The sequence below is a fragment of the Haematobia irritans genome, chromosome 3, assembly GCF_050003625.1.
Source record: "Haematobia irritans isolate KBUSLIRL chromosome 3, ASM5000362v1, whole genome shotgun sequence".
NCBI classification, from domain to species: domain Eukaryota; kingdom Metazoa; phylum Arthropoda; class Insecta; order Diptera; family Muscidae; genus Haematobia; species Haematobia irritans.
Window position 1 is genome coordinate 148,707,304 of NC_134399.1, and position 21,517 is coordinate 148,728,820.

The 21,517-nt window shown below is 33.4% G+C and overlaps 1 protein-coding gene across 1 annotated transcript in view; it reads left to right on the forward strand.

Moving 5' to 3' along the window:
* LOC142230123 (GTPase-activating Rap/Ran-GAP domain-like protein 3) overlaps positions 1-21,517 on the forward strand; it is a 333,099-nt gene that overhangs the window by 48,878 nt on the left and 262,704 nt on the right. The window lies entirely within an intron of this gene.

The following is a 21,517-nucleotide window of genomic DNA, read 5'->3' on the forward strand; positions in this document are numbered from 1 at the left end:
TCTTTTTCTAAATAAATAAAATTTTGACAAAATTTTCTATAGAAATAACATTTTGACAAAATTTTCTATAGAAATAAAACTTTTATAAAATTTCCTATAGAAATAAAACTTTTATATAAAAATAAAATTGTGACTAAATTTGCTATACAAAACTACCTATTGAAATAAAATTTTTGCAAAATTTTCTATAGAAATAAAAAGCTGACAAAAATTTCTATAGAAATAAAATTTTGACAAAATTTTCTATAGAAATAAAACGTTGACAAAATTTCCTATAGAAATAAAATTGTGACTAAATTTGCTATACAAAAGCACCTATTGATATAAAATTTTGACAAAAAATTCTATAGAAATAAAATTTTGACAAAATTTTCTACAGAAATCAAATTGTGACAAAATTTTATATAGAAATAAAATTTTGACAACATTTTCTATAGAAATAAAACTTTGACAAAATTTCCTATAGAAATAAAATTGTGACTAAATTTGCTATACAAAACTACCTATTGAAATAAAATTTTTGCAGAATTTTCTATAGAAATAAAATTTTGACAAAAATTTCTATAGAAATAAAATTTTGACAAAATTTTCTATAGAGATAAAATTTTGAAGAATTGTCTACAGAAATAAAACTTTGACAAAATTTCTTATAGAAATAAAATTGTGACTAAATTTTCTATACAAAACTACCCATTCAAATAAAATTGTTGCAAAATTTTCTATAGAAATAAAATTTTAACAAAAATTTCAATAGAAATAAAGTTTTGACAAAATTTTCTGTGGAAATAAAATTTTGACAAAATTTCCTATAGAAATAAAATTTAACAGAATTTGCATTGAACTTTTTTATGAAAAATATTGAAAATTTTTACACAATTTTCTATAGCAATAAAATGTTGACACAATTTTCTATAGAAATAAAACTTTGACAAAATTTCCTATAGAAATAAAATTGTGACTAAATTTTCTAAAGTAATAAAACTTTGACAAAATTTCCTATAGAAATAAAATTGTGACTAAATTTGCTATACACAACTACCTATTGAAATAAAATTTTGACAAAATTATCTATAGAAAGAAAATTTTGAAAAAATTTTCTATAGAAATAAAATTTTGACAAAATTTCCTATAGAAATAAAATTTGACAAAATTTGCTTTGAACTTTTTTATGAAAAATATTGAAAATTTTGACACAATTTTCTATAGAAAATAAAAGTTTGACAAAATTTTCTATAGTAATACAATGTTAATAAAATTTGCTATACAAAACTACCTATTGAAATTAAATTTTTCACAAAATTTTCTATAGAAATAAAACTTTGACAAATTCCTATAGAAATAAAATTGTGACTAAATTTGCTATACAAAACTACCTATTGAAATAAAATTTTTGCAACATTTTCTATAGAAATAAAATTGTGACAAAATTTTCTATAGAAATAAAATTTTGATAAAATTTTCAATAGAAGTAAAATTTTGACAAAATTTTCTATAGTAATACAATGTTAATAAAATTTGCTATACAAAACTACCTATTGAAATAAAATTTTTGCAAAATTTTCTATAAAAATAAAATTGTGACAAAATTTTCTATAGAGTGCTGAGTCCTGTTGGAATGTACATCGCCTGTTTCCGAAATATTTGTTAGCCCAGGACTTCAGTAGTGTCTTTAGTCAATTTTTCCTATAATTTTCGGGAAAATAACGGCGACTATCGGTCTTCATGGCGACCCAAGCCTTTAGCACTTGAGTTCTGGTGGCCAGTCGAAAGTGTTTATTTTTTCAGCTGACCTGTTTGGGAAATAAACCCGATTATGCCATTATGCCACAAACTGCTCAATTTGGAATCGATTCTTATTCGAGAAAACTTTATCTGTTCTCGCAATACGCAAAAGGTGGACGCGATTGCAATAAATGGTCAAATTGGCTTTATAACATCAGAACTTGATTATAAATGACGGTATACAAGAATATCCATAGCAATTTACATTAGATAACCATTTTATGTATTTTACCGCTAGTTATAAAAATCTAAGTTATCACATATAAAACTGCCCTTGAAATCATATTCAACCTTATGATTGCTACTTCAAAAGTTTACAAAATTTCCATAGCAAATCTTGAAATCCCATTAACATCTTCCCTACATATTCACATATGCAAAAAGTATACCACACATCTAATCATTTTCTAATTTATTTATTATTCACAATAAAATAATCCAAATAGCATCTTCGTCTTAAAAATAATAATAATAGTAACAGATGAAATTAATATAAATAATCACTGATAGTTCCATAAATTAACATAAATTCTAATACACAATGAATAATTAACAACACAAATCACTTTTTCAACCAACCACCTCCAAAACCTCCGCCATAGCTGGAAGCATAGCTGGATGCATAACTGGTAGCATATCCACCGCCAAAGCCACCACTAAAGCCGCCACCTAAACCACCAAAACCATGTTTGTGGTGTAAACCTCCAACATGAACGGGATAAGGTACGGGTGTATGGATTGGTACCGGCACTGGAACAGGTCTATCAATTGGAACTGCTACTGGAACTTGAACAGGAACTGGTACAGGTTGATGAACGGGATATGGTACTCCATATGGGACCCCATATGGTACACCATAGGGTACAGCACCGAATCCAAAACCAAACTTTTTGTGACCATGGGCATCAATGCTCCGTATCGAGCAAAACAAAAGCACCACCAATGCAATTGACGATTTAAGAATTTTCTGAAATGGAAGATTTTTATGGTTTTATTACTGCCTGGTGATGTGAATGATTGATTGTCAAGTTGTCTAGCTTTATCGAAAGATTATGAAATATGCTTTGATTAATAATTCACTATTATTTCAAAGCTTTACTGCTTACCACCATATTGAACGTTTTAATGTGTGGATCGAACTGATTCATATTAAAATTTGGGCGCTTCTTTTTATAGAAGACAAAAAAGACTTGTTTCTGTATGAAACTAAAAACAAAAACAATATTTGTCTATGTTACAGTGGAAGACAAAAAGTTTCGATATTTTTATTCTATTTGAATAATTAATGCACATTTCAATTTTATTTACACGATTTCATATAGAAGAAAAACTATGTGTAAGTCAAATGGAGTATATTCAGGTCAGTTGTATTTAATGAAAATCTTGTCTCCAAAAATAAGCGAATATTTTTTATGCATTTCTTTATATAAAAGAATCTTTAGATTTCGTCGAAACTGCGTTTGTGCTCTATCGGACGAAAATGAGCTTTATGGGTATATATAAACTGTTCTACCGCTAAAGTTTCTAGAATTCGAAAATCTGATTTCGCCGAAATTCGGAATATGGCAATCTTTGGAGCTCATAAATATGATGTTCCTAATACAGAGTTCATCGAAATTTTATGTTTATAGAAAATTTTGTCAAAATTTTGTATTTATAGAAACTGTTACGGAAATTTTATTTTTATAGAAAATTTTACAGAAATTTTATTTTTATAGAAAATTTTACAGAAATTTTATTTTTATAGAAAATTTCAGAGAAATTTTATGTAATTAAAAATTGTAAAAAAAATTTGCTTACACAAAAAATACGTAGAGATTTTAGTTTAATAGAAAAGTTTGATGGAATATTGGTTTAAGAGAAAATTTCGTCCACATTCCACTTCTATCAAATGTATAATTGAAATTTATTTTTATAAAAATTTTTTTATAAAAAAATAAAATTTTGATGAAATTTTCTAAACAAAATAACATTCTGGACAAAATTTTCTATACAACATAAATATTCTATAAAAATCAAAATGTTGATGAAATTTTCTAAAAAATTTCATTCTCGACAAAATTTTCTATAAAAATAAAATTTCAATGAAATTTTCTATAAAAATAAATTTTTAATGAAATTTTCTAAAAAATTTCATTCTCGACGAAATTTTCTATAAAAATAAAATTTCAATGAAATTTTCTATAAAAATAAAATTTCAATAAAATTTTCTATAAAAATAAAATTTTGATTATTCTATAAAATTAAAACGTCGATAAAATTTTTTATAAAACTAAAATTTCGACGAAATTTTCTATAGAAATTAAATGTCGCCGAAATTTTCTATTAAATTAATATTCCAAGGAAATTTTGTATAAAAATAAAACAAAAATTTCTATGAAATATTAATTTAATAGAAAATTTCGGCGACATTTCATTTCTATAGAAAATTTCGTCGAAATTTTAGTATTATAACAAATTTTTATTGACATTTTAATTTTATAGAATAATCAAAATTTTATTTTTATAGAAAATTTTATTGAAATTTTATTTTTAAAGAAAATTGCATTGAAATTTTATTTTTATAGAAAATTTCATTGAAATTTTATTTTTATAGAAAATTTCGTCGAGAATGTATTTTTTAGAAAATTTCATCAAAATTTTGATTTTTATAGAATATTTCGTCAGAATGATATTTTTATAGAAAATTTCATCGAAATTTTATTTTTATCGAAAATTTTGTCCAGAAAGTTATTTTTTTTAGAAAATTTTAATTTTTATAGAAAATTTAGTCATAATTGTATTTTTATAGATAATTTTATCAAAAATTTATTTTTATAGAAAATTTCATCGAAGTTTTATTTGTATAGAAAATTTCGTCGTACTTTTATTTTTATAAAAAATTTCGACGAAATAAAAAAATTTATTTGTATTCAAAATTCCATCAAAATATTTTTTTTTTTTTTGCTTTCAACTAGACTTAACTACAAGGGTAGCTTAACCCTAGAAAGCTTAACCTACTGAAAGTCACGAATACGTCTGTGGGACAGAGAATGAATCCGCCGAGTCGCGCCGCCGATTTTAGCCGTCGCCGACCCGTTTTTAGAAGCCGACGCTGCCGCCGAATATGCCGACTCATCTCGACTCAAATTTAGCCGCCAATTAATCTAAAATATTGATTTATATCAGAAAAATTTAATAATATTTGTTATAGTTTTTGCCAAAATGTTGAACTTTCCACCTTCAATCAATTAGTATCAAGTTGCTATAATAGTTTTACAAAAATTTAGCTAAAAATTTTGAATATAATGTAAATTTGATTGTAAGATTGGTTGTACAACTAATCTCACTACAATTCGGAAAACTTCAAATTGATTTTATAACAGATAATTTTGGGCCGCCGAATAGACAATTTTTTATCGGCTTAGCCGTCAAGCCGCGCGCCGGAGGCAAAAATTTCGTGTCAGCCGCCTCCGATAAAAATGGGTCGGCTTCATTCTCTGCTGTGGGACGTATCACAGTTTGTCATCATGTGGACAAAATTTGTGGATTTTTGTTTTAAATTTTTGTACATACACCGATTCATATACAAATCCTAATCATTTAAACGCATTTCTGGCTTAACTTTTATTTATTGTGTAGCAAAAAAAATCACAGTTTCATGAGTGAGAATGAAAAACTAAAAAACGCATACGTCTCTAAAACGGAGATAAGCTGTCTAGTGTTCACCAATAGAGGAAAAGTATGTTTGTCAAATTGATTTGGGCAAAGCCCTTTAGACTGCAAGATGGTTAGATGGACGATCGTTTAGGAACTACTATATTTCTCATCAGCATATTCTACTTGCAGCGAAACTATTAACCAATTATCAAAATAAATTCGGATAATTCACTAAACTCAATGTGAATAATACTCAAACCTCCGGAAAGAAGGTTTTATTGGTAGTCGACTTCGTCTTTATCAAATAACACAAACACTTTTCCTTACCACTGTCAAATCATCGATTTGAATGTAGTTGGCTGGGTTTATTTTAAGCGTGTTTCATCTTTCTTCAATGGGCTTTGCCCAACAAACATACTGGTTAAGCTACTCTTGTAGTTTAATCAACTGAAATCAAAACAATAACGACTGATTTAGAAACCAACAAAACAAAACAAAACAATTGAAATTTTATTTGATCAACGCACAAGCAACCCATAAGGTCAAGCAGTTACATTTATAGAGCTTTGTATTGTTCGCCCACGAGCCGTTGTAAAGAAACTTTATTAACAGAAACATACCATTAGTTGGCCACTTTCTTAAACATACAACTTATTTAAACGGAAATAATGTGATTTCACATATATTCCAAAAATGTTTCCAACATTTCAAAAATATATCCGGCTACAGGTTGGCTCATAAGTCCCCGGTCTAACAAAGTAAAACACATTTTTTTGTCATTCAAGAGCGATACAACGTTTATAACGACCTTTCAATTTTTTGATACCATTATGGTAGTACTCCTTCGGTTTTGCCTCAAAATAGGCCTTAGTTTCGGCGATCACCTCTTCATTGCAGCCAAATTTTTTCCCTGCCAGCATCCTTTTGAGGTCTGAGAACAAGAAAAAGTCGCTGGGGGCCATATTTGGAGAATACGGTGGGTGGGGAAGCAATTCGAAGCTCAATTCATGAATGTTTGCCATCGTTCTCAATGACTTGTGGCACGGTGCGTTGTCTTGGTGGATCAACACTTTTTTCTTCTTCATATGGGGCCGTTTTGCCGCGATTTCGACCTTCAAACGCTCCAATAACGCCATATAATAGTCACTGCTGATGGTTTTTCCCTTCTCAAGATAATCGATAAAAATTATTCCATTTGCATCCCAAAAAACCGAGGCCATTACTTTGCCAGCGGACTTTTGAGTCTTTCCACGCTTCGGAGACGGTTCACCGCTCAGAATCATCAACACGTTGTTGTGTTTGGTCAAATGTGAGCTCGCGCGGCACCCATTTTGCACAGAGCTTCCGAATATCCATATATTGATGAATGATATGACCAACACGTTCCTTTGATATCTTTAAGTCCTCCGATGTCTCGATCAACTTAATTTTACGGTCATTCAAAATCTTTTTGTGGATTTTTTTGATGTTGAAAAGTTGCTTCACAAAAGAAGCTCTATCTCACAAACTGATTGACTTACAGACGTCAAATTTTGACACGAATCATTTGAAGGTTGGTACTATATAAAAACAAGTATATACGGCCGAAAGTTCGGCCAGGCCGAAGCTTATGTACCCTCCACCATGGATTGCGTAGAAACTTCTACTGAAGCCGATGGCAAGGTATCTTAAAACTTGCTAACACCGTAATATATACCACATAGTCCATACGTGGTATATATTAAAATAAAAAAGCCGATTAAATACGTATATAATTAAGTCTAAAGTTTCTATAGAAATAAAATTTTGACAACATTTTCTATAGAAGTAAAATTTTGACAAAATTTTCTATAGAAATAAAATATGGAAAAAATTTTCTATAGAAATAAAATTTTGACAAAATTTTCTATAGAAATAAAATTTTGACAAAATTTTCTATAGAAATAACATTTTGACAATATTTTCTATAAAAATAAAATTTTGGTAGATTATTTTTGGCTCGAGTGGCAACCATGATTACGAACCGATATGGACCAATTTTTGTGTGATTGGGGATCGGCTATAATAACTATAGACCAATATGGACCAATTTTGGCATGGTTATTAGCGGCCTTATACTGACACCACGTTGCAAATTTCAACCGGATCGGATGATTTTTGCTCCTTCAAGAGGGTCCGGAGATCAAATCTGGGGAACGGTTTATATGGGTCTACATATAATTATGGACCGATATAAACCAATTCTTGCATGGTTGTTAGAGACCATATACTAACACCATGTTCCAAATTTCAACCGGATCGGATGAATTTTGCTCCTCTAAGAGGCTCCCGAGAACAAATCTGGGGATCGATTTATATGGGTCTATATATAATTATGGACCGATATAAACCAATTCTTGCAGGGTTGTTAGAGACCATATACTAACACCACGTACTAAATTTCAACCGGATCGGATGAATTTTGCTCCTCTAGGAGGCTCCGCAGGCCAAATCTGGGGATCGGCTTATATGGGGCTATATATAATTATGGGTCGATGTGGACCAATTGGCATGGTCATTAGAGAACATATAGCAACACCATGTACCAAATTTCAGCCGGATCGGATGAAATTTGCTTCTCTTAGAGGCTCCGCAAGCCAAATCGGGGGATCGGTTTATATGGGGGCTATATATAATTATCGACCGATGTGGACCAATTTTTGCATGGTTGTTAGAGACCATATACTAACACCATGTACCAAATTTCAGCCGGATCGGATGAAATTTGCTTCTCTTAGAGCAATCGCAAGCCAAATTTGGGGGTCCGTTTATATGGGGGCTATACGTAAAAGTGGACCGATATAGACCAATTTTTGCATGGTTGTTAGAGACCATATACTTACAACATGTACCAAATTTCAGCCGGATGAAATTTGCTTCTCTTAGAGCAATCGCAAGCCAAATTTAGGGGTCCGTTTATATGGGGGCTATACGTAAAAGTGGACCGATATGGCCCATTTGCAATATCATCCGACCTACATCAATAACAACTACTTGTGCCAAGTTTCAAGTCGATAGCTTGTTTCGTTCGGAAGTTAGCGTGATTTCAACAGACGGGCGGACGGGCGGACGGACGGACATGCTCAGATCGACTCAGAATTTCACCGCGACCCAGAATATATATACTTTATGGGGTCTTAGAGCAATATTTCGATGTGTTACAAACGGAATGACAAAGTTAATATACCCCCATCCTATGGTGGAGGGTATAATAATATGCATTTAATACTAGCGACGCCATCTGTCAGACCGGGGACTTATCAGCCAACCTGTTATATAAAATTTTTACTATGGAATTTCAAAATGTCTTTTGAAAGACTTAAAGTCAGAAAAAAATAGTGCTTGATATAAATGAAATAGACTGTGATTTGGAAAAAATATATTTTTTTGAATTGGTTAACAAAAACATTTTTTTTTTTGGTAATAAAAGTTTGATATTCAAAAATCTTTAAGAAAAGAACAACGTTTTCGAGCACGTATTTTAAACGTTTCTTTTTTCTGTACGTGAAGTGGGTGTAGCCCCCTTCAAATCCTAAAGTATGACAATTACTTGAGTTATTTTAGGACAATAAAGAAGTATGATAAATACTATTACTATTGCCCCCATATAGCTTATTTGACATCTTGCAGTATAGAAACCTTAGTATTCATTTGATTAGGCCAACGTTTAAGCGGATAGCCTATGTAGCTGATTTAATGTTTAGTATTTGTTTGAAATTGTAATAAAAAAAATAAATAAAATATTGTGGGTATCTAAGATTCGACACAGTCGAAGTTTCAAAATCATATAAGAGTTTTAAGTTACCGTGCGTTATTCACCTGGTCTACAGTGAAAATAAGAAATAAATGAGTAGGTGGTTTATCAGAAATATTAGAGTTAAAAAAACTTTGATATATTTAATTCACTTTAAATAAACATATTGTGCATTTTTTGTGCCAAAAAGCGGGTTTCTTAAGTGTTTTGTTCATACGTACGTACGCATTTGTAGTTTTATAAATTTAATAAAATCATTCCCACTTCATATAAATGTATTCCTATTTAATGATTTATGCGAAAGCTTTTAACCATAGAATACTCGTAAAGAACTTGTTTCAGAGAATGTATAAGAACTTTCTTGATAATATCATACCTCCGCAATCGAAGGTTTCATATGAGTCAGATAGTAAATCCCACAAACCGCTTGGAGGTATAGGAGTAAGTATAAAAGAATAAGTAGTACTATCAAATGATTGAAATTAATTAAAATAAAATAATTTGTTTAACTATTAAACTTTTCATTATACCCACCAACATAGAATGGTGACGGGGGTATAATGAGTTTGTCATTCCGTTTGTAACACATCGAAATATCGATTTCCGACTATATAAAGTATATATTCTTGATCAGGGAGAAATTCTAAGACGATATAACGATGTCCGTCTGTCCGTATGTCTGTCTGTCTGTTGTAATCACGCTACAGTCTTCAATAATGAAGCAATCCGTGCTGAAATTTTGCGCAAACTCGTCTTTTGTCTGCAGGCAGGTCAAGTTCGAAGATGGGTTATATCGGTCCAGGTTTTGATATAGTCCCCATATAAACCGACCTCCCGATTTGGGGTCTTGGGCTTATAGATATCGAAGTTTTTATCCAATGTGAATGAAATGAAATTAAATCTAGAGGTATTTTATGACCATAAAGAGGTGTGCCAAAAATGGTGAGTATCGGTCCATGTTTTGGTATAGCCCCCATATAGACCGATCTCCCGATTTTACTTCTTGGGCTTATAGAAACCGCAGTTTTTATTCAATTTACCTGAAATTGGAAATCTAGAGGTATTATAGGACAAAAAATATGTGTGCCAAAAACTGTGAGTATCGGTCCATATTTTGGTATAGCCCCCATATAGACCGATCTCCCGATATTACTTCTTGGACTTATAGAAACAGCAGTTTTTATTCAATTTACCTGAAATTGGAAATCTAGAGGTACCGTAGGACCACAAATACGTGTGCCAAAAATTGTGAGTATCGGTCCATATTTTGGTATAGCCCCCATATAGACCGATCTCCCGATTTTACTTCTTGGGCTTATAGAAAGAGCAGTTTTTATTCAATTTACCTGAAATTGGAAATCTAGAGGTATTGTAGGACCACAAATACGTGTGCCAAAAATTGTGAGTATCGGTCCATGTTTTAGTATGGCCCCCATATAAAACGACCTCCCGATTTGGGGTCTTGGGCTTATCCAATTTGTCTGAAATTGGAAATCTAGAGGTATTTTAGAACCGTAAAGAGGTGTGCCGAAAATGGTGAGTATCGGTCCATATTTTGGTATAGCCCCCATATAGACCGGTTTCCCGATTTTACTTCTTGGGCTTCTAGAATCCGAAGTTTTTATCCTATTTGCCTAAAATTGGAAATCTAGAGGTATTTTCGGGTCATAAAGAGGTGTGCCGAAAACGGTGAGTATCGGTCCATATTTTAGTATAGCCCCCATAAGAACGATCTCCCGATTTAACTCCTTGGGTTTCTAGAAACCGTAGTTTTTATCTGATTTGCTTGAAATTGTAAATATTCTGGTATTTTAGGCTCACAAAAACGTGTATCGGATTAAGTTTTTATCGGTCCATTTGATAATGCCTCCATATAGACCGACTTCACTTCTTGAGGGTGTAGAAGGCGCACTGATCATAAAAAGTGCTTGAAACTCAATGTAAAATTTCCAGACTCTACTTCTACAAATTTAAGATTTTAAATCAAGACGTTATTTTATAATTTTCTTGCACACTTACAAGAGATGTTAATGATTCCTCTAAAACTCAAACAAAAATGGTTCTTATAAATCCAGAATCTGATATAGTCCTCATAGGTGAAATCTTTAAATTTATCTTCGGGAAGTGTCCTCAAGTCCTCAAGCCCTCCTGAAATTTCAAAGGAAACCCTAATATTTGGTTCATGGTGGTGGGTATTTAAGATTCGGCCCGGCCGAACTTAGTGCTGTATATACTTGTTTCTTTATACCCTGCGCCACACTGTAGAACAGGGTATTGTAAGTTAGTGCATATGCTTGCAACACCCAGAAGGAGACGAGATAGACACATGGTGTCTTTGGCAATAATGCTCAGGGTGAGTCCCTGAGTCGATCTAGCCATATCCGTCTGTCTGTAAACACATTTTGTGATCAAAATCTTGGTCGCACTTTAAGTCCAATCGCCTTCAAATTTGGCACAAGTTCCTGTTTTCGGTCAGAATAGCCCTATTGATTTGGGAAGAAATCGATTTAGATATAGCTCCCATATATATCTTTCGCCCGATATGGACTTATATGGCCCCAGAAGCCAGAGTTTCACCCTAATTTGCTTGAAATTTTGCACCAGGAGAACAATAACTACTATAGTCAGGTGTGCCAAATTTGATTGAAATCGGTTCACATTGAGATATAGTTCTCATATACATCTTTCGCCCAATTTTCCGTCATATGACCACAGAGTTCAAAGTTGTAGTCCGATTTACGTGAAATTTTGCACAGGGAGTAGAATTAAAATACTATGTATCGATGTCAAATTTGGTTGAAATCGGTTCATATTTCTATATACACGGACGAAAAAGACTGGTTTTCATATGTTTGGGTGTAAAAATTATATGTTTGGAACTCAAATTGTTTAACACAATATTTTTAAGTGCAAGCATATAATGTTCATAAACTAGCATAACATGTTTGGGACATATATGTTGATATGTTAGAACATATTATGTTTGGGACATAAAATATTTGTAAATATAATATGCTTAGATGCAAACATATATTAATTGGGAAATAGCCTATAAACATATATAAACATATATGAGAGAGATAGAAAGAGAGACGTAGAGAGTATGCTGCAAGTAAAATAATGGAAGTAACCAATTCGCGCCTTAAAAATTTATCCACACAAAGAAATTTTCATTAAAATTTTTGCTACCAGTGTATGCCTTAAGGTAGAACATAATATGTTTGCACAATACAAACAATATTTTGTTTGGGCCAATCCTGAAAATGTATATATGCTTGAAGCAAAATGTGTTTGGGGTATAAGTTACAGAAGCGATTTTTTTTTGAGGGTGTAGTTTCCATATATATGATTTTCCGGTTTGGGAGAAAATGACCAAAATACCCACATTTTCCTTATAAAATCGCCACTAAAACTTTGTAAAAGTGACCCAAATTTTCCTTTATTTTTAATACATATCTATCTACCGATAAATCATAAATACAAAATTGTTTCAAATTAAAATGTTTCCCATATGTTTTTTACTAACGTAGTGTACCATCCCAGGGCATTAGCCGACTTTAGTTTTAAGTCTATAGATTATAAATTTTGTTCAGATGGAGTCAGATTTAAATGTATGTATTTGGGACAAAAACCTTTATAACAGGTTGGCTGATAAGTCCCCGATCTAACAAAGAAAAACACATTTTTTTTTGTCAAAATTTATTTTTATTATTCAACATAGTTCCTTTCAAGAGCGATACAACGATGCAGCTAAAGCTTGGTTTTCGTGGTCCAAGCTTTAGCTGCATCAATAAATGACTAGCTACAATTTTGAAAATTTTTAATTAGTATGGAAATTGGCTCTAATAAGCCAAAAAGTGATTTTATAAATTTTTTTCTAAATAGCAATTCACTTATATAAGACTTAAAGTAGTTTTCCTTCCTTCCAGTTTCTGCAGTAATTTGTGAAAGGTTAACTATGAGCGAGTACCGACCGTCACGTTCGAGTTTCCAATTGAAATAACTACACCCTCAAAAAAAATCGCCTCTCTAACATATGTTCCAAACATATTTTGCATGAAGCACATATATTATTGGATACTGCCGAAACATTAATATGTTTGTTTTATGTGAACATATTCTATTTTTGGAAGCATTTTGAGCCAAAAATATTATATGCTTGGAAGAATTTTCCACAAAGAAGATTGTGCTCATTCCCTAACATAATTTTCACTTCCACGAAATTTTTTAGTTCTTGGCACCTTTTTCTGTAATACAAATAATGTTGAAGAAATTATTCAATTTTATAATGTTTTTAAATTTTACCTTTCGCCTGGACGGAGAATCGAACCGAGGACCATACAGTTTGTAAGGCAACACACAACCACTGAGCTACGTAGCTGTTATAGTCACCAGAAGACAATTATCGTTATAAGTTACATTTATATAGCATAGTTTGCAGCGCCCACGAGCCCATGCAAACATAACATTATTTAACAGAAACATACATGTGTTGGCAACGTGGAGCAGTGGTTAGCATGTCTTCCGTACATGCAAAGGATCGTGGGTTCAATCCCTGCTCCGACCAAACACCAATTGTTTTTTTTTAATGTACGCATTTATATTTATACTATATTAAATTTTTATAATGAAACTTCGAAATGTGGGTTATTAAAGATTTACAGTCAGAAACAGTGCTTGATATAAACGAAATGGACTGAGCTTTTGGATAAAATATTATTTTTTTATTGCAAAAATAACAATTTTGTAATAAAAAAACTGGTTTTGGTATAAAAGTTTGATATTTTGGAAGGAATTCAAAAACTCTAACAAAGGAAGAACGTGGGGTCGAGTATAAACATACATAAATAATTTTATAATATACACAAATTAAATAATATTTAGACTTAAATTAAATAATATTTAGACTTAAGCGTATAAAATGTTTGGCCTTATCATAAAGCAGTTTCCGAAACAACATATAAGCGGTTTCACAGAAATTGCTCTCTTTCGATTCTCTCGCTGTGTTAATTTGATATCTTTCGTCAACCCTCCCGGTTTTTATCTCTATTTCTTTCTCTATACTCTCTCTCTCTCTCTTTCGCTCTCTGAATAAAATATCTCAACATATATATGTTTAATCGAAATTTGTAAATTTATATATGTTTACATTCACACATATAATTTTTATGAAACATGCATGCCCCAAACATAATATATTCTAACATATTAACATATGTGTTCCAAACATTTAGTGTTAGTTTGAGAACATTACATGTTTGCACTTAAATATATTGTGTTTAAAAATTGTGCCCGAAACACATTTTGTTTATATCGAAACATATGAAAAACATATTTTTCTAACAGTGTATATTCTCAAGTTTTTTCATAATCGTTAATAATTTTATGAACATTCCTGAGATTGAAACTTCTTCACATATATACTCACCTTGGATATCATTCGCTGAAGGGTCTGAATTATTTGGAGTTTGCGACGTTTGCTACTTTTTAGACATTTACGACGTGTATGTGACGTTTACAACTTTGCGACAGTCGCAAACCTTAAAATGTTTGATACAGACCATCTCTGATCCAAATATTGATGAATGATATGACCAACACCTTCCTTTGATATCTTTAAGGCCTCTGCTATCTCGATCAACTTCATTTTACAGTCATTCAAAATAATTTTGTGGATTTTTTTTGATGTTTTCGTCGGTAACTACCTCTTTCGGGCGTCCACTGCGTTCACCGACATCCGTGCTCATTTCACCACGCTTGAATTTCGCATTCCAATCAATTATTGTTGATTTCCCTGGGACAGAGTCCGGAAACTCATTATCAAGCCAAGTTTTTGCTTCCACCGTATTTTTTCCCTTCAGAAAACAGTATTTTATCAAAACACGAAATTCCTTTTTTTCCATTTTTTTTCACAATAACAAAAGTTTCTTCACAAAAGACGCTCTATCTCACAAACTAATTGACTTACAGACGTCAAATTTTGACACGAATCATTTGAAGGTTGGTACTATATAAAAATAATGTGCATTTAATACTAGCGACGTCATCTAACATATGTGTCAGACCGGGGACTTATCAGCCAACCTGTTATATAGCACCCAACACATTTGACGGATTTTATATGGTATCGAAAATGTGGATTTACAAAGTGGTGCAGGGTATAATATAGTCGGCTCCGCCCAACTTTACACTTTCCTTATTTGTTTATTATGTTGTTATGTATGTAATGTAAATAATGTAATACTTATAAGGTAAATAAATATAATTATTTCCGAAAATTTATTATTTTGTATAATACAATCACAATTAATAGAATTCGTCTCGAATTGCAATGACAGATGAGTGTTCTTTTCTGATCAACACATTTTTAGACAAACGAAATTTTGTTTTGACCCTAAAACGTTATTTAAGAGCAAATAAAAAAGATTGAAGGTAATCGTTTCATCGCTTGTTATTAATTCGGGGTTTGTGCTCCTAACTACAGTACAAAGGGGAATATCGTTTATTAAAAATTTCTTTATGGTGGAAATTATGGTTATTTTCTCTACTAATAGAATAATAACAACTTGTAATATTTACATAATTCTATTAAATTCAGTCGTTTATTTATTTCTTCTTGAAAATACCATTACCATAATTGGATGAAATAGAGATGGTTTTTGTAAAGGACTTGCCGAAACCTCCTAGACCACCATAACCTAAACGTCCATATCCATGGAGTCCATAGCCACCATAACCAGCACCATCAAAAGCATGATCGGCATATCCATGACCACCATAACCAATGGGTGTGTGTACTGGAACGGGGACTTTGACTGGTACAGGGATTGGTCTATCAACAGGAACTGCAACTTTATAGGGTACGGGAACTGGTCTATCAACTGGTACAGGAACTTTAACGGGTACAGGAACATGATGTACTACGGGATATGAACCAGCACCAAAACCACCATAATAATCTCCACCAAAACCACTACCATAACTTCCGCTAGCGGATATGTGGGTGGCACACATTACAATAGCCAATAAAGTAACGGAGGATTTGAACATCTTGAAAACCTTCAAAGAAATATTTAATGTATTAAATTTTGGTTTTTATTTTTTTTTTACATAAATTTGCTTGATTCTTACTATGTTTGCTTGATTGATGAAATTCAAGGGAACTGATACATTGGTAGGTGTTTCGTGGGCTAATATATACCAAAGCACAATCTTTGAAATTTAATAGATCAAACTTCCTAATAGACATATATGTTGCATTACAAAGAACTTATATGGCATCAAATCCCTATTAGTTTCATAAGATAATGTATCGATTATTCTGATATCTTTTATTAACATTTTGCTTAGGCTCTACACAATAAGTCATTTCAACACCTTTTCGAGATGAATTCTCAAAATCAAAGTCTTAGCTTTGTCTAAATACTGAACTTTTATAATTTGCCTTTTGTTATAGATACTTCGTCTTTATGACAGTATTTATAATACAATGAAAGAATTGGAAACTATTGAACTTAACCTTGGAATGTTATAAGATTATATGTTTGGCAATAATCCAATAATAAAATGTTTGACGAACATAGTGAAAGTAAATGATTGACGTATGGTAAATTACTGCATCTTTCAAATAAGGCAAATTTTCTCGTTTAAATTAATTAATTAATTTATTTATTATAATTACAAATTACAATAAACTTATTTATACGGGTACTAGAAACTAGAGGCTATCGGCCTCTAGTTGCTAGTGCTATTTCGACATTACTCAGAATCTTGAATCTTTGGATCGAAGATAAAAAGCTTCAATTGTATATTAAGATTTTCTTTTGCTTCATTTTATCATTTCTGTAGAACTCATTTTACATCCAAGTATGCGATTTCAGGGATTCTAAAGGGTGATACGGTCAAAATTTGGTCAAGGGAAAACGCTTGTAAATCGGTGAAATCGTTTATTTAAAAAATCAAATTAAATTTCTTTTTCAAGTTCAATTAGTATAAAATTCAGGAAAAATATTCAGTTAGGCTTTCGCTTTTCCAAATCCGAATTTCCGGGCCTCACGCTTGACACCTGCCATCAGATTTTGAACAGCCACCTTGTCCACCTTCTTCGCCGCAGAAAGCCAGTTTGCCTTGAACTGCTGCTCGTCCTTAGCAGTTTTTTTGGTCTTCTTTAGGTTCCGCTTGACAATAGCCCAGTATTTCTCAATTGGACGGAGCTCTGGCGTGTTGGGAGGGTTCTTGTCCTTCGGAACCACCTGCACGTTGTTGGCGGCGTACCACTCCATGGCCTTTTTACCGTAAAGGCAACATGCCAAATCCGGCCAAAACAGTACGGAACAACCGTGTTTCTTCAGGAAAGGCAGCAGACGTTTATTCAAACACTCTTTCACGTAAATTTCTTGGTTGACAGTCCCGGAAGCTCTGAAGATGCTGCTTTTCAAGCCACAGGTACAGATGGCTTGCCAAACCATATATTTCTTTGCGAACTTTGACAGTTTTATGTGCTTGAAAATATCTGCTACCTTTCCCCTTTTTTTGCCGTATAAAACTCCTGTCCCGGAAGCTTGTAGTCGGCTTTGACGTAGGTTTCGTCGTCCATTACCACGCAGTCAAACTTCATCAGCATCGTCGTGTACAGCCTCCGGGATCGCGCTTTGGCCGACGTATTTTGTTTATCATCGCGATTTGGAGCCACTACCTTCTTGTAAGTCGATAGTCCGGCTCGTTTTTTGGCTCGATGCACGGTTGTAGACGATACACCCAGCTTATTTGCGGCATCTCGGAGAGAGAGGTTAGGGTTTCGCTTGAAACTACCGGCAACTCTCTTTGTCGTCTCAGCGGCTTCCGATTTTCGATTTCCCCCCGATCCAGACTTCCTGGCTGTCGACAAACGTTCCCCCAAACACTTTAATTACATTTGTAACGGTTGATTTGGCAACTTTTAGCGATTTTGCCAGCTTTGTGTGCGAGTAGCTCGGATTTTCGCGATGCGCGAGCAAAATTTTGATACGCTGCTCTTCTTGCTTGGACGGCATTTGGACAACTGAAGAGTGAATTCCAAAATCAAAATAGGAGCACCATTCTACAAACACACACCTTCAAAATGAGGGGTGTTCAAGTTTTTTAAATGCAAAATTGAATGAAATACGCCAAGTTTATATTGACCAAATTTTGACCGTATCACCCTTTAATAAGAATAAAATAGTCGATTTCTCGGATTTTCTAAAATTTTAATACTAATGGGAGCCATTACGATAGATTTTGTGAATTTTTCAAAACCTAGATTAGTTGACTTGTTAAGTAAATAGTAAATATTGATAATTAAGAGCGAATGTAAGGAACGAAAATAGTATCTACCCTTAAATACAATAAAATATTAGTATATAACAAATCCTCTTTCTATACCCTCTACCATATGATGGGGGTATATTAACTTTGTCATTACGTTTGTAACACATCGAAATATTGCTCTAAGACCCTATAAAGTAAATATATACTGGGTCGTGGTGAAATTCTGAGTCGATTTAAGCATGTCCGTCTGTTGATATCACGATAACTTTTGAACGAAACAAGCTATCGACTTGAAACTTGGCACAAGTAGTTGTTATTGATGTAGGTCGGATGGTATTCCAAATGGGCCATATCGGTGCACTTTTACGTATAGTACATGGTGTTAGTATATAGTCTCTAATAACCATGCAAAAATTGGTCCTTATCGGTCCATAATTATATATAGCCCCCATATAAACCTATTCCCAGGTTTGGCTTGCGGAGCTTCTAAGAGAAACAAACTTCATCCGATCCGGCTGAAATTTGGTACATGGTGTTAGTATATGGTCTCTATCAACTATGCAAAAATTGGTTCACATCAATCCATAATTATATATAGCCCCCATATAAACCGATCCCCCGATTTGGCTTGTGGAGCTTCTAAGAGAAACAAAATTCATCCGATCCGGCTGAAATTTGGTACATGGTGTTAGGTTAGGTTAGGTGGCAGCCGGATGTATCAGGCTCACTTAGACTATTCAGTCCTTTGTGATACCACATTGGTGAACTTATCTCTTATCACTGAGTGCTGCCCGATTCCATGTTAATCTCAATGACAAGGGACCTCCTTTTTATAGCCGAGTCCAAACGGCGTTCCACATTGCAGTGAAACTACTTAGAGAAGTTTTGAAACCCTCAGAAATGTCACCAGTATTACTGAGGTGGGATAATCCACCGCTGAAAATCTTTTTGGTGTTCGGTCGAAGCAGGAATCGAACCCACGGTGGTGTTAGTATATGGTCTCTAATAACCATACAAATATTGGTCCACATCGGTCCATAATTATGTATAGACCCATATAAACCGACCCCCAGATTTGACCTCCGGAGCTTCGTGGAAGAGCAAAATTCATCCAATTCGGTTGAAATTTGGTACGTGGTGTTAGTATATGGTCTTTAACAACCATGCCAAAATTGGTCCATATCTGTCGATAATCATATATAGCCCCCATGTAAACCCACCCGCTGATTTGGTTGTGGAGCCCCTTGAAGAAGCAAATTTCTTCCGATTCAGTTGAAATTTGGTACGTTGTGCCAGTATAACAGGTTGGCTGATAAGTCCCCGGTCTGACGTATAGATGGCGTCGCTAGCATTAAATGCATATTATTTTTATATAGTACCAATCTTCAAATGATTTGTGTCAAAGTTTGACGTCTGTAAGTCAATTAGTTTGTGAGATAGAGCGTCTTTTGTGAAGCAAATTTTGTTACTGTGAAAAAATGAAAAAAAAGGATTTTCGTGTTTTGATAAAATACTGTTTTCTGAAGGGGAAAAATACGGTGGAAACAAAAACTTGGCTTGATAATGAGTTTCCGGACTCTGCTCCAGGAAAATCAACAATAATTGATTGGTATGCAAAATTCAAGCGTGGTGAAATGAGCACGGAGAACAGTGAACGCAGTGGATGCCCGAAAGAGGTGGTTACCGACGGAATTATCAAAAAAAATTACAAAATGATTTTGAATGACCGTAAAATGAAGTTGATCGAGATAGCAGAGGCCTTAAAGATATCAAAGGAACGTGTTGGTCATATCATTCATCAATATTTGGATATGCGGAAGCTCTGTGCAAAATGGGTGCCGCGCGAGCTCACATTTGACCAAAAACAACAACGTGTTGATGATTCTGAGCAGTGTTTGCAGCTGTTAACTCGTAATACACCCGAGTTTTTCCGTCGATATGTGACAATGGATGAGTCCAATCGAAGTCGGCTGAGTGGGATGAGCATGTTTTTTGGGATGAGCATGGAATAATTGTTATCGATTATCTTGAGAAGGGAAAAACCATCACAGTGACTATTATATGGTGTTATTGGAGCGTTTGAAGGTCGAAATCGCGGCAAAACGGCCCCATATAAAGAAGAAAAAAGTGTTGTTCCACCAAGACAACGCACCGTGCCACAAGTCATTGAGAACGATGGCAAAAATTCATGAATTGGGCTTCAAATTGCTTCCCCACCCACCGTATTCTCCAGATCTGGCCGCCAGCGACTTTTTCTTGTTCTCAGACCTCAAAAGGGTGCTCGCAGGGAAAAAATTTGGCTGCAATGAAGAGGTGATCGCCGAAGCTGGGGCCTATTTTGAGGCAAAAACGAAGGAGTACTACCAAAATGGTATCAAAAAATTGGAAGGTCGTTATAATCGTTGCATCGCTCTTGAAGGAAACTATGTTGAATAATAAAAACGAATTTTGACAAAAAATGTGTTTTCTTTGTTAGACCGAGGACTTATCAGCCAACCTGTTATGACCGCTAACAACTATGCCAAACTAGGTCCATATCGTTTTATAGTTATATGTAGCCCTCAGATAAATCAATCCTCAATCGCACAAAAATTGGTCCGTAATGGTTCATAATTATATATAGCCCCCATATAAAGCGACCCCATATTTCAATTCTGGCTCAAAAGTTCGTAATAATTTGTAGACTTATCTATATATACCTTTTTTACCTAATACATACCCCGTATGGACTAACTTCCAATTTAGAAGACGATGTTAAGGAGTTTTAAGATACGTACCCATCGGTAAGTTTTAGTAGAAGTTTCTACGCAATCCATGGTGGAGGGTTCATAAGATTCGGCCTGACCGAAATTACGACCGTATATACTTGTTTTAAATTGAGACCAAAATTACTTCCAGGAGTGAACTACGACCTCGAATTCACCATACCTTTTATCTCTGGTTTTCAGATCCCCATAATTTTGCAAAACATGACAAGTCAATTTATTATAGAAGTATCGACTCATGTGACCCATTAGTGCAGCGACAAGTTCTGTT